We start from the raw sequence: 13,461 nt of genomic DNA, 5'->3' as shown, positions 1-13,461 counted from the left end.
GATAGATCGATAGATAGGCAGATAGATTAAAGAACTTAAATAATTTTTTACAGTATATTAATCGAATTAAACATCAATCTCAGCTACATCATAATGAAGACAAGATTAAAAACAAAAATTCCGTTTTCAATTCCTCAGAGAAAATTCAAACGTTCGTTAATCGAATTAAACAATAGTCGCGACAAATTCAACACAAAGGCCGGGGTGGGAGGAACGTTTCAATATTCAATAAAAAATAATAATAGCAGTGGAACCCTAGGACTGTGTGGAATTCCCAGCCGGCCTCGCCAGTACTTGGCCTGCCTGCCCCGCCCTTAACACGCACAAACTGTATAATGAAATATATCTAACGCCGTACAGTATACATATTCATGTATGTTCTCTCTCTCCGTATCTCTCTCTCTCTCTCTCTCTGCATATACAGCCTTTGGAGGAGCTCCGCGTGCAGAAACGCAGCAAACTCCATGTTTCTGGAGTTTCGAGAGCGTATTAGAGAAGAGAGAGAGAGAGAGAGAGAGAGAGAGAGAGAGAGAGAGAGTCTGGGTGGTTGAAATTAAAGTAGCTTAGATCACATATGCTCCCTGTCAGAGTAAGATTTTTGTCGCAGTACTTAACACCAGACACATTAGGGGAGAGAGAGAGAGAGAGAGAGAGAGAGAGAGAGAGAGAGAGAGAGAGAGAGAGAGAGTACTTGGAAACTATGCGTTTTAAACCACACCTGTGAGGGAATCTTTCTGTCGGGTGCAAAACAATGTCTTTTATACCGTACCTCACACACACACACACACACACAGAGGGAGAGAGAGAGAGTGAGAGAGAGTACTTGGAAACTTTGTGTTTTAAACCACACCGGTGAAGGAGTCTTTTTGTTGGAAGCAAAGCAATGTCTTTTATACCGTACCTGACATAGAGAGAGAGAGAGAGAGAGAGAGAGAGAGAGAGGATACGTGGGAACTATTTGTTTTAAACCACATCTGTGAGGGAGCGTCTTTCTGTCAGATGCACAGCAGTGTCTTTTATACTGAACATAATATAAAGGGAGAGAGAGAGAGAGAGAGAGAGAGAGAGAGAGAGAGAGAGAGAGAATACTTGGAAACTATGTATTTTCAACCACACCTGTAAGGAATTCTTTTTGTTGGGTGCAAAACAATTTCTTTTATAACGTACCTGACAAAGAAAGAGAGAGAGAGAGAGAGAGAGAGAGAGAGAGAGAGAGAGAGAGAGTCAGGAGCGTCGGGAGTAAAGTGTTTTAGACCTCATTTGTGAGAAAAGGAGGGAGACTATCTGGCGGATGAAGAGCAATGAGTTTTAGACCTTGCCTAACGCCCACGCACACACACACCCACACCCACACACACACACACACACACACACAGAGCCGGCAGACTCATGGTCGACGCAAGTTCCGACAAGGTAATTTGGGTCGTATTAGTTTCCAGGAAGACTATAAAAGAGAAAAACTAACAATAAAAACAATGATGAAAAATACGTTAGCAGAGAACCGGTACATGAACTTCCATGCTCTACGTGACAAGGCTTACAAAATATTCCCATACAACAGTGGCAGAAGCGACTGACTGCTTCCATAAATGCGTAAACATTGTTATTATGATTACAGCTGGCAGTAAATATATATAGGTATGTACGTATGTATGTATGTATGTATGTATATATATAGATATATATATATATATATATATATATATATATATATACGTATATATATATATATATATATATATATATATATATATATATATATATATATATATATATATATATACATATACTTACAGACCTTTTCGAGTACGTGTTGATGTAACTTTATGTACACACACACATTACAATTACACACACATATATATGTATATATATATATATATATATATATATATATATATATATATATATATGAATGTGTATTTGTATTGCATGTGTATAATAAGAGTAAGCATTTATGAGTGCATGCTTACAAATACTGTAACATGCTACATATGGATAAATATAGTGATTATACATAAAGTTACATCAACCCGTAGTCGTAAAGGTCTCCATACCACAATTCCCAAACAGCCATGATGTTAACAGTAAACGTAAGAAATCCCCTATCTATTAAACAAGAGAATAATGAAGAAATATCAAAACAGATGAAAAAGGAAAAAATGTATTAAGGGTAAAATGAGACTCTCAACACAAACCAAAAATAAAATAAGGAAAAATAAATGAATAAGGAACGGCAGCAAGAGGAAAATCAAGATAAAAAAAGGAGAAAAAGAGAAGCAACGAAAGCTCAAAGGTTGGTGTGGACGCACGGTCAAAGAGAGGCATTTAATTAAGGCATACTTAGCATTTAACAAAACGCCTAAAATTCAATTTAATCTACCAAATTAAAAGTAGCAAAGTTGTATCATTTTACCGCAGCCAATGAATGGCTAATATTTCGGTATAAATCACAATTAAAGAGCGCAAATATGTATTCATACAATAATAATAATAATAATAATAATAATAATAATAATAATAATAATAATAATAATAAAACAGCAACCAGAACAGTAGCAGTAATAATAATCACGAATATAAACATGCTGAAACGAACTTAAGCAAATTAGGCTTCCTCGAACAACAAGCAATTATAAAAATACAAATACAGCGCAACTGCGGTCATTTAAGATGCAAAATAATTACACGAAATGCATAATACAAGTACGAACTACCAGATATATTTAAATTATATAACAAAAAATTATATAAAAAAAACCAAAATAGGGAAAGCCTTGCACAGAAGCCTGAAAAAGCCACACGGAATTTTCCCCGTTAGAAAAATAAATGTTCCCAGATTTAAGCCTAATAATACCGTACGCAGACTGCAGTCTAAAGAAATGAACGAAAAATAGTAATGTTTTTTATATGGGAGAGATTGCATCATACTCACTCAAAAACTGGGAAGGGTGAAAGGATTGGGTCCCTACCAAGAGAGAGAGAGAGAGAGAGAGAGAGAGAGAGAGAGAGAGAGAGAGAGAGAGAGGGAGAGAGAGTCTGAGGTCTTTAATAACCAGTGGTGGGCATCTATAACCTTGTAATAGAGCCACAAAAATTGAATGCCGGTCAATAAATCGTTTAATCCATTTTGCTTTCATGTGGTGAAAGAAGCTTTTGATAGGCGGTCTATCAGATTATTTTTGTTTTTGGGAATGGAAATCAGTATTTATAATACTGCACAATGAAAGCAAGAGATTGGAATGAGTCAATACTGAGACATAAAAGGAACTGAGGATTCAGTTCATGTAAGAATGAATAAGGCATTTAATTAATTAGAAAAGTTTTAAAATCTGATTGATTAGACTGCATATAACATACAAGATGCAAACAAATTCAAATTTAAATAACCATAAGTGACAGATCTGTATTATATGTGCGCATTTACAATATATATATGTAAATATATAATATATATATATATATATAAATATATATTATATAGATATACACATGCATAAACGCACACACACACACACACACACACACACACACACACACACATATATATATATATATATATATATATATATATATATATATATATATATATATATATATATATATATATATATATATATATATATATATATATATATATATATATATATATATATCACTTGCACGTAACAAATCCCAATCCACACACATGAGAATTCATGTAATTCTGTACGCACGTGCGAGAGCTATCATCAAAAATAATATAAAACGTTACAAAAGGGCATTTTCAGTAGTTGAAATTCAGTAGGACCCTTTATTGACGATAAAATATTCAACTGCCGGCGTGAATTGGCAACTCCCCCAGGCGTCTACTGGACTTCGTTTTGGAAATTTACCTGAAGTTGGGGTACGCTCTCTCTCTCTCTCCCTCTCTCTCTCTCTCTCTCTCTCTCTCTCTCTCAGGTATATTCAGACCGACCATACACATACGCAAATACACATATACAGCGTTACGAAGACGTAATATATATGAAAAATACATTTATGGATACAGTATATTCATGTAATACAGGTACACATGATACACACGTACATGTGTAGGTTAACTCGCGCTCTAGCTATGCCATGACAAGAATCGCATTAGTAAATGTACATTGAGAACCTAAAGGAAGCGCGGAACCATTCAGTAAAAAGCGCTTTTGTACATGTTTAACATACACATTATTATACAGTATGTATATATATACTGTATATATATATATACTGTATATATACTATATATATACATATGAATATATATTTCTATGTATGTATGTCTGAAGCGCTTCCTAAGAAATCCGTTCAATAACTAAACCGTAGAACATAATTTCATCAACGTTTCTTTTATAGCCTTTTCTACGATACAGGCAAGATAGATAGATAGACAGATAGATAGATAGATAGATAGATAGATAGATAGATAGATAGATAGCCAGATAGACAGATAGCCAGGCAAACAGATAGAAAGCCATGAGCTAATCAGCATATTGCATTTCATAATTATAAATATAAAGCACTCTTTAATGCACGTGTGCTTATTAACTGAAATGTTGTCACCTGGTTAACTTAGTCCACAACTCAATGCCATCAACATCTTTCACCAATAACCCTTTAGTATCTTTTGTCTTCAAAACCCAGACTTATCGCTCCCTACTATTTCCCCTTATTCCTGAATGCCCTCTTAATTCTTTCACTATCCTCTCAATCCTTCCTCTTCAAAGTTCAATCAGAAAAGACTCTTAATCCGGGAAGATCATGTCTGACTCCTTTACAACGTTTTGAAAGTTTCCAGAACGTTCAAAGGGAGTTTTACTCTTCCTTGAAAACAATATCGAATACTGATGTTGTGATAGAGATATTTCACCTGATATCCCGGTTACTCAACCTTAGTGTACTTCTTTTTCCCTCAGATACAAAATTAATGTCTACTAAACCTTATAGTTCCAAAATGCAAAATGAAGGATCTTTTATTTAGTGTCCTTGTTTGAGCATCTTACAAATTCAAGAAATCGAATTTAACACGGTTCAAGAGAGCACTGCGCACAAGGACTTAACCCCATACTTTAGGGGAAAATTCCAAGATTTGCGGGGAATTCCAAAAGATCTTACGACCCCAGATTTGGGGATAAAGGATCTTATCCACGGATCTCAGCGGGACGCCACGGTACATTTAGGGGAAAACGGGCTCGAAATTCCAGGTATAAGGTTGGCCTTAGGGGTACAAACAGGGGAGCAAGAGGGGAGATATATTAAGCGAAGGGGTTTCTCCATGTACAGGATGCCGCTACCTGGATTACGCTGAGAACCTTCGGTTTCTCTCCAGTGGAGTCAGGAATCTCTTCAATTCTTGTACCTTGAATAAAAAGTGATATTATAGAAGAAACGAAAGACACTAAAAAATTCCATAAGAAAAATCCTTTAACGAATACACCTATACACATGCATAGAATTTATAAAGTATAAATATATATATATATATATATATATATATATATATATATATATATATATATATATATATATTATATATATATGTATATATATATATATATATATATATAATATATATATACATATAGATAGACAGACTGAGAGATAGACAGATAGACAGATAGATGCATACAATCATAAAATTTTCTCTACCGGGTTCTTCACGGTACCAGTTTCAAGTAAAAATGGAAAACCACAAGACCATATTTTGCTCAGACCTTCCATATGTGCATTAGTAAGTGAATTACGAAGTTCGATTGCCGCAGAATTTATAACACGTACCCTTGAACAACTTAATCTATATTTGATGAATTTTCGATTGAGTTTCTGTAAACTGTTAAATGACGTAACATTTTTAATACCTATACATAATTGCAAACAGGGTACCCGAATTGCTATTTACTTATTAAGGGAAACTATGCATATGGCATTAAGATTAATCTTGTAATTCACGGAGCAATTCTGGTAATTCAAATATACGACTGAAAATGTTTAGGCAGCAGACATACACACACATATAATATATATGTGTGTGTGTATAAAAGAATATATGATATATATATATATATATATATATATATATATATTTTATGAGTGTAATATTAGAATTACATATATATATATATATATATATATATATATATATATATATATATATATATATATATATGTGTGTGTGTGTGTGTGTGTGTATTCTGCAAATGAATTTGTACTTACATGCATATCTACATATTAATATTTAACTCTAGCCTTTTCATAAATACAAAAATCCACCATGAAAAAGGATAAAGGGCTGAAAAACCATCTATCCTTGTCAACCAAAAGTCACGTGTATTATTCTGAAGGAAGAAGCTCAACTTCTGTTCCTAACTTCTTAGAATAACAGTGGAAATAGGCTACTTTAAACAAATATCCAATACGAGACACGCTTAAGGCTTCCAGTAAGTCAAACAGGCTCAGATTTATCTTTTAACAACAAATCTATAAAACGGAAGACAACTCCAAGTCAAAACCACATGAGATGGATGGATATGAATATTTCCCTTTCCGATTCAAGATACCTAAAGAGTTTTAGGTTTATAAATGGATGCTGGGATCCTTAGATAATGTATGTTCATTATAAATAATAATAATAACAAAAAATGATGAAGAAATCCATAATGAGATCAGTGGAAATATATATTGAAAATACACATAAAACGAGAGCTTTGGAGAACCTGCTCGATTCTCCTTATCAATCTGACTAAAACAGTAAGGTTACCATCGAATTAAAAAGTAAAAAAAAAAATATTTAAGAGTTAAAAAGTGTTGCAGACAATGGAGAGGAGGTTGTAATTTGAAGACAGCCAATTCCTTAGTTCAGGTAATAATAATAATAATAATAATAATACACACACAATAATAATAATAACCTGAGAGTGGGCTTCGGTCACAGACAAATTATGACCAAGACACACTAATCATACCGAGCATCTTGACACCAGCAGGAAGATTGAAGCTAGCGCAGGAAAGCAGCTGTACACGCGAAAAGGATATTTGGACGTCAGAAGTCCGACTATCAAAACAAGTAAGGGAGACGAAACGGTTTTTTTGTAAGTTCATAAGCATCAGGATCTGGGAACCAATATTACAGCTTTACAGGTGTTGGGTACCTTACTGGATTTTTTAAAGATGCATTTTTATTATTATTATTATTATTATTATTATTATTATTATTATTATTATTATTATTATTATTATAAAATCTCATAATCACATGAGCCACTGGCCATTACAACTGTTAGAAAATCCACAATGATTGATAAGATTCGAGCAGTTTCCCAAAAGCTCTCGTCGTATATATTTTTAAAAATATATGTATACACTTACCTCAGTGTAGATTTTTTACCATTATTATTATTATTATTATTATTATTATTATTATTATTATTATTATTGGGGAAGAAATCCACAATGGTGTCCACTGTGGATTTCTTCAGAATTTTAGTGACTCAAGTGAGTATGGGATTTACGGAAATTATTATTATTATTATTATTATTATTATTATTATTATTATTATTATTATTATTATTATTATTATTATTATTCCTAGATCAAAAATATTCTTTGAACATTTCCAGCATAATACTGACCTCTGGTGAAAAACGACGCCCAAACATTATAATTTGGTTGGTTCAACTCAGGGAGGTCATGTTGCCTACTTGCACGAAGGCAGTAACAGTTGATGTCGAATTCAGTGATGGGTGAGACCATTACTTGCGTGTAATTTGGACTGGGGCGAGCTCTCTCTCTCTCTCTCTCTCTCTCTCTCTCTCTCTCTCAAAGTTTAGTTGCTTATCTATCTATGTAGTTCCTCACTGGACGGGTGGGTACCGTTCTCAGCTAGCACTCTGCTGGCCCCGCGTTCAATTCTCCGACCGGCCAATGAAGAATTAGAGGAATTTATTTCTGGTGACAGAAATTCATTTCTCGCTATAATGTGGTTCAGATTCCACAGTAAGCTGTAGGACCCGTTGCTAAGTAACCAATTGCTTAGCCACGTAAAATAAATCTAATCCTTCGGGCCAGCCCTACGAGAGCTGTTAATCAGCTCAGTGGTCTGGTTAAACAATGGTAAGCTTAACTTAACTATTTATGCATAAGAGGGCATTTTGAAAGGAACCACACTTGCGCGTGCACCTATACAGAATGTACTTTACTGTGCAGTACCGTACTGTAAGTGTACAGGCAAGTACTTAGGCATGAAATCATCTATAAACAGACTAAATATACAAGTAATTGTAGGTATGATTACCTACAATTACATACGCATAAGTAAATACTTATGCGTATGTACATTTGTTTATTATATGAATAAGCACAAATACTTACTAAACACAAGCGAATCAAAATCAACGTAAATTTTGTGAAGTGCTCTAGATATTTAAAACATGATTGCACACACACACACACACAGAGAGAGAGAGAGAGAGAGAGAGAGAGAGAGAGAGAGAGAGAGAGAGAGAGAGAGAGAGAGAGAGTTTTGCAGCAAAGTTCCTCAGAGTTGAGTCAGTCTCAAAAGATTCTGCCGAAATATAAGTTGAATGCAATATTACCAACATTTACTTTCTGGAAACTGCATTTTTTCAAAACTTTCTCATTTTGCAGATGAAGCTAAGAACAATAAAAACTTTTCGTTCAGACTGAGAAGAGGGATGGGATTATTAGAATAGCATCTAAGGACAGATACGGACAGGAAGAAAAAGGCTGGAAGTTAAAATGTCAGTGGTCAGACGAAGTGGAAAAACTTACAATTAAAAAATGATATAAAGGATTTATCTTAATCAGTCCCTGCCTTTCGTTATTCAGACATTCAGTCTACTTCCCTTTACTCTCATCAGAAACTCTCTGTTAGAATATTAGGTTTATCTGGCTTTGGAAATTTCTTTATCTATCTATCTACACACAAACACACACACACACATGTATATATATATATATATGTATGTATGTATATACACACATACACACATATAACGTATATATACATATACTCGTATATGCATATATACATACATATATCTATGTATATATATTCATATAAATACACGCACACACACACATATATATAGATACATAATGTGTGTGTATTTATGTGTATATACTTTTATATATATATATATATATATATATATATATATATATATATATATATATAGACAGATAGATAGATAAACAAATACTTTATATTATATATATATATATATATATATATATATATATATATATATATATATATATATATATATATATATATATATCCCACAACAACGACGCCCTGAGGAAATACCACAACGAACCACAAACATGATTCACATAGAAAAGAGGCAGCAGCCGCCCTGTATCCAAATCGCATTACTGGTCACGGGGACTTGAACCTCTAGTCCTTGGAATGTACAGAGCAAGGTAAAGGGAGCGTCTCTTTACCTTGGTACAAAGGACGTTCGCACACCACATCCGGCTAAATTGGAACGTAACTTGCCCAGAGGGAATATGAACTAATCCACGCACACACAGTTTAAAAGGATCATTTCCAGATAGGGAAAAGGATTCAAATTCTTCGTTAGTCCTAGGTTGTTTTCTTTTATTTGAGACCGCCGGTAACACAACCAGTTATTGTTAGTTTCCACTGTATATTTTCCAATAATTTTTCACTGTCTTGTTTCCTCGTTGAATGTGTTATGCTTGTATAACATTAGTAAGGTAATAAACTCAATTCTTTTAAGATCTGACTGACAGAAAACGTTCTTTTTGTTCTAAATTCGGGGCTTCTGAAAAATCACTGTAATCCTGTTCCTTATTTCTGGGTTAAAGCATTACAATAAAAAACTCCATTCACAAACAACTTTTACCGATTACTTACACAGCTTCAACTTCCTTATAAATGTGCAGGTAACATCTGATGATTCAAAAATAAAGGAAAGTCACTATGCTATGAAACTTAGTTACGCGATATTGAATTAAATTATGCGATATCTGTTAATAACCTCTTCAATTGAGCCGGCAGTAAATGACAGAATTCTCGGAAATTCTCTCGTTCAAAATAACTATAAAAGTGTTAGTCCTTCGGAGATGGTTGAGTGAGGTGAGCCTGATGAAAATCCTGCATCTATTTCTTCTTCTTCTTCTTCTTCTCTCTCTCTCTCTTTCAACAGCCTAAAGCAGAGAGAGAGAGAGAGAGAGAGAGAGAGAGAGAGAGAGAGAGAGAGAGAGAGAGAGAGAGATTTGATTGATCGAGTAATGTCGTGCTCTTTCTCTTTCTAGTCTTCCTATACTACCTCCTAACTTTCTCACACATACATCAACAGTAACACTATTACCACCTCTCTCTCTCTCTCTCTCTCTCTCTCTCTCTCTCTCTCTCTCTCTCTCCACCCAGTTGGGACTCGTCCCCCTCCTTTCTGTTCTCACTAAAGTGAGATCACATCTGGGAGAGAAAATTAGAGACTGGACAAAAATCAGGTGAAAGAAGGAATTACGAGTGCCGAACTGGTTTGGCTGAGTCTTCAGAGGCTATCAGGAGGCGAAAGACGTTATTCAGGATCAGGGTAACTTGGACCAAGGACAACTCGAACAAAGAACAATCCGGACAAAGAACAATTCGGACCAAGGACAATCCAGCCAAGGCCAATTCAGACAAAGAACAATTCGGACTAAGGACAATTTGGACAAAGGAAAACTCGGACCTAGGACAGTTAGGATAAAGAGCAATTCAGACAAAGGTAAACTCGGACAAAGGACAATTCGGACCAAGGTCAATTGGGACAAACAACAACTCGGACCAAGGGCAATTTGGACCAAGTACAATTCGGACAAAGAACAATCGGACCAAGGACAATCTGGACCAAGGAGAACTCGGATCAAGGATAACTCGGACCAAGGACAATTAGAAAAAAGGACAATTTGAACCAAGGAAAACTCGAAGCAAGGACAACTCGGACAAAGAACAATTTGGACCAAGGATAACCCAGACTAAGGCCAACTCAGACAACAATTTGGACCAAGGACAATTTGGACAAAGGACAACTTGGACCAAGAACAGTTCGGACCAAGGACTATTCAGAGAAAGGACAACACGAACTAAGGACAATTCCACCCAAGGACAATTCAGACCAAGGACACTCCAGGCCAAGGGCAACTCGGACAAAAAACAATCGAATCAAGGACAATATGGACCAAGGGCAATTCGGACAAAGAACAATCAAACCAAGGACAACTCAGACAAAGAACAATTTGGACCGAGGACAAATAGGACAAAAGACAATTCGGATCAAATGGCAATCTGGACCAAGGACAATTCCTACCAAGGACAATCTGCACTAAGAACAAAACTCGGACCAATGCTGATCCAGACCAATGGCAACTCAGATCAATGCCAATCCAGACAAAGGACAATTCGGACCAATGACAATCAAGACTAAAGACAACTCGGACCAATACCAATCCAGACTAAGGACAACTCAGACCATTGCCAATCCAGACTAAGGGCAACTCGGACCAATACCAATCCAGACTAAGGACAATTCGGACCAATGCCAATCCAGACTAAGGACAACTCAGACCATTGCCAATCTAGACTAAGGGCAACTTTGACCAATGCCAATCCAGACAAAGGACAATTCGGACCAATGCCAATCCAGAATACGGATAACTCACACCATTGCCAATCCAGACTAAGGGCAACTCGGACCAATGCCAATCCAGACTAAGGACAATTCAGATCAATGCCAATCCAGACTAAGGACAACTCGGGCCAGTACCAAACCAGAATAAGGACAACTCAGACCAATGCCAATCCAAACTAAGAAAAATTCAGGCCAATGCCAACCCAGACTAAGGATAACTCAGACCAATGCCAATACATACCAAGGATAACTTGGACCAATGTCAATAAAAATTAAGAACCACCTGGACCAATGCCAATTCAGACTAAGGAGAATCCGGACCATGGACAATCTGAACCAGGGACAAACTCGGACCAATGCCAATCCAAGCTAAGGACAACTAGGACCAATGTCAATCCAGACTAAGGACAACTCAGACCAATACCAAACCAGACTAAGGACGATCTGACCAATGCCAATCCAGACTAAGGACAACTCAGATCAATGCCAATCCACACCAAGGACAACTCGGACCAAAGCCAATCTAGGCCAAGGACAATCTGAACCAAGAACTAACTCATACCAAGTACAATCTAAACCAAGGACAAAATCCAGACTAAGGACAACCCAACCTATTCCCAATCCAGACTAAGGATAATTCAGAGCAATGCCACTCCAGACTAGGACAACCCAAACCAAAGCCAATCCAGACTAAGGACAACTCGGACCAGTGCCAATCCAGATTAAGGACAACTTAGACCAGTGCCAATCCAGACTAAGGAAAACTCAGACTAATGCCAATCCAGACTAAGGACAACTCAGCTCATGCCAATGCAGACTAAGGACAACTCGAATCAATGCTATGACAGATTAAGGAAAACTCAGACCAATGCCAATCCAGACTAAGGACATCTCGGACCAATAAAATCCAGGTTAAGGACAACTCGAATCAATGCCAACTATGACTAAAGACAACTTAGACCAATATCAATCCAAACAAAGGACAACTCTGACCAATGCCAATCCAGAATAAGGACAACTCAGACCAATGCACATCCAGACTAAGGACAACTCAGCTCATGCCAATCCAGACTAAGGAAAACTCGGACTAATGCCAATCCAAACGAAGGACAACTTGGGGCAATGCCAATCCAGACTAAGGACGACTCAGACCAGCGCCAATCCAGAATAAGGACAGCTCAGACCAATGCCAATCCAGAACAAGGACAAACTCGGACCAGCGCCAATCTAGACTAAGGACAACTCAGACTGATGACAATCCAGACTAATGACAAACTCGGACCAATGCCAATCCAGACCAAGTACAAACTCGGACCAGTGCCAATCCAGACTAAGGACAAACTCGGACTAATGTCAATCCAGACCAATGACAAACTCGGATCAATGCCAATCCAGACAAAGGAAAACCTCGAACGAATGCCAATCCAGAATAAGGACAACTCAAATCAATCCCAATCCAGACTAAGGACAACTCAGACCAATGACAATCCAGACTAAGGACAACTCAGACCACTGACAATCCAGACTAAGGACAAACTCAGACCAATGACAATCCACCCTAATGACAAACTCGGACCAGTGCCAATCCAGACTAAGGACAAACTCGGACCATTGCCAATTCATACCAAGGACAAACTCGGATCAATGCCAATCCAGACCAAGTAAAACCTCGAACGAATGCCAATCCAGAATAAGGACAGCTCAAACCAATCCCAATCCAGACTAAGGACAACTCAGACCAATGACAATCCAGACTAAGGACAACTCAGGCCAATGACAATCCAAACT

General features: G+C 36.5%; 1 protein-coding gene across 1 annotated transcript in view; it reads right to left on the bottom strand.

Annotated features, from left to right (window-relative positions):
• LOC136843651 (uncharacterized) overlaps nt 1-13,461 on the bottom strand; it is a 512,877-nt gene that overhangs the window by 358,868 nt on the left and 140,548 nt on the right. The window lies entirely within an intron of this gene.

Source organism: Macrobrachium rosenbergii, chromosome 12 (assembly GCF_040412425.1).
Source record: "Macrobrachium rosenbergii isolate ZJJX-2024 chromosome 12, ASM4041242v1, whole genome shotgun sequence".
NCBI lineage: Eukaryota > Metazoa > Arthropoda > Malacostraca > Decapoda > Palaemonidae > Macrobrachium > Macrobrachium rosenbergii.
The sequence above is the reverse complement of the archived record's forward strand: the minus strand, read 5'-3'. Positions and strand labels throughout refer to the sequence as shown.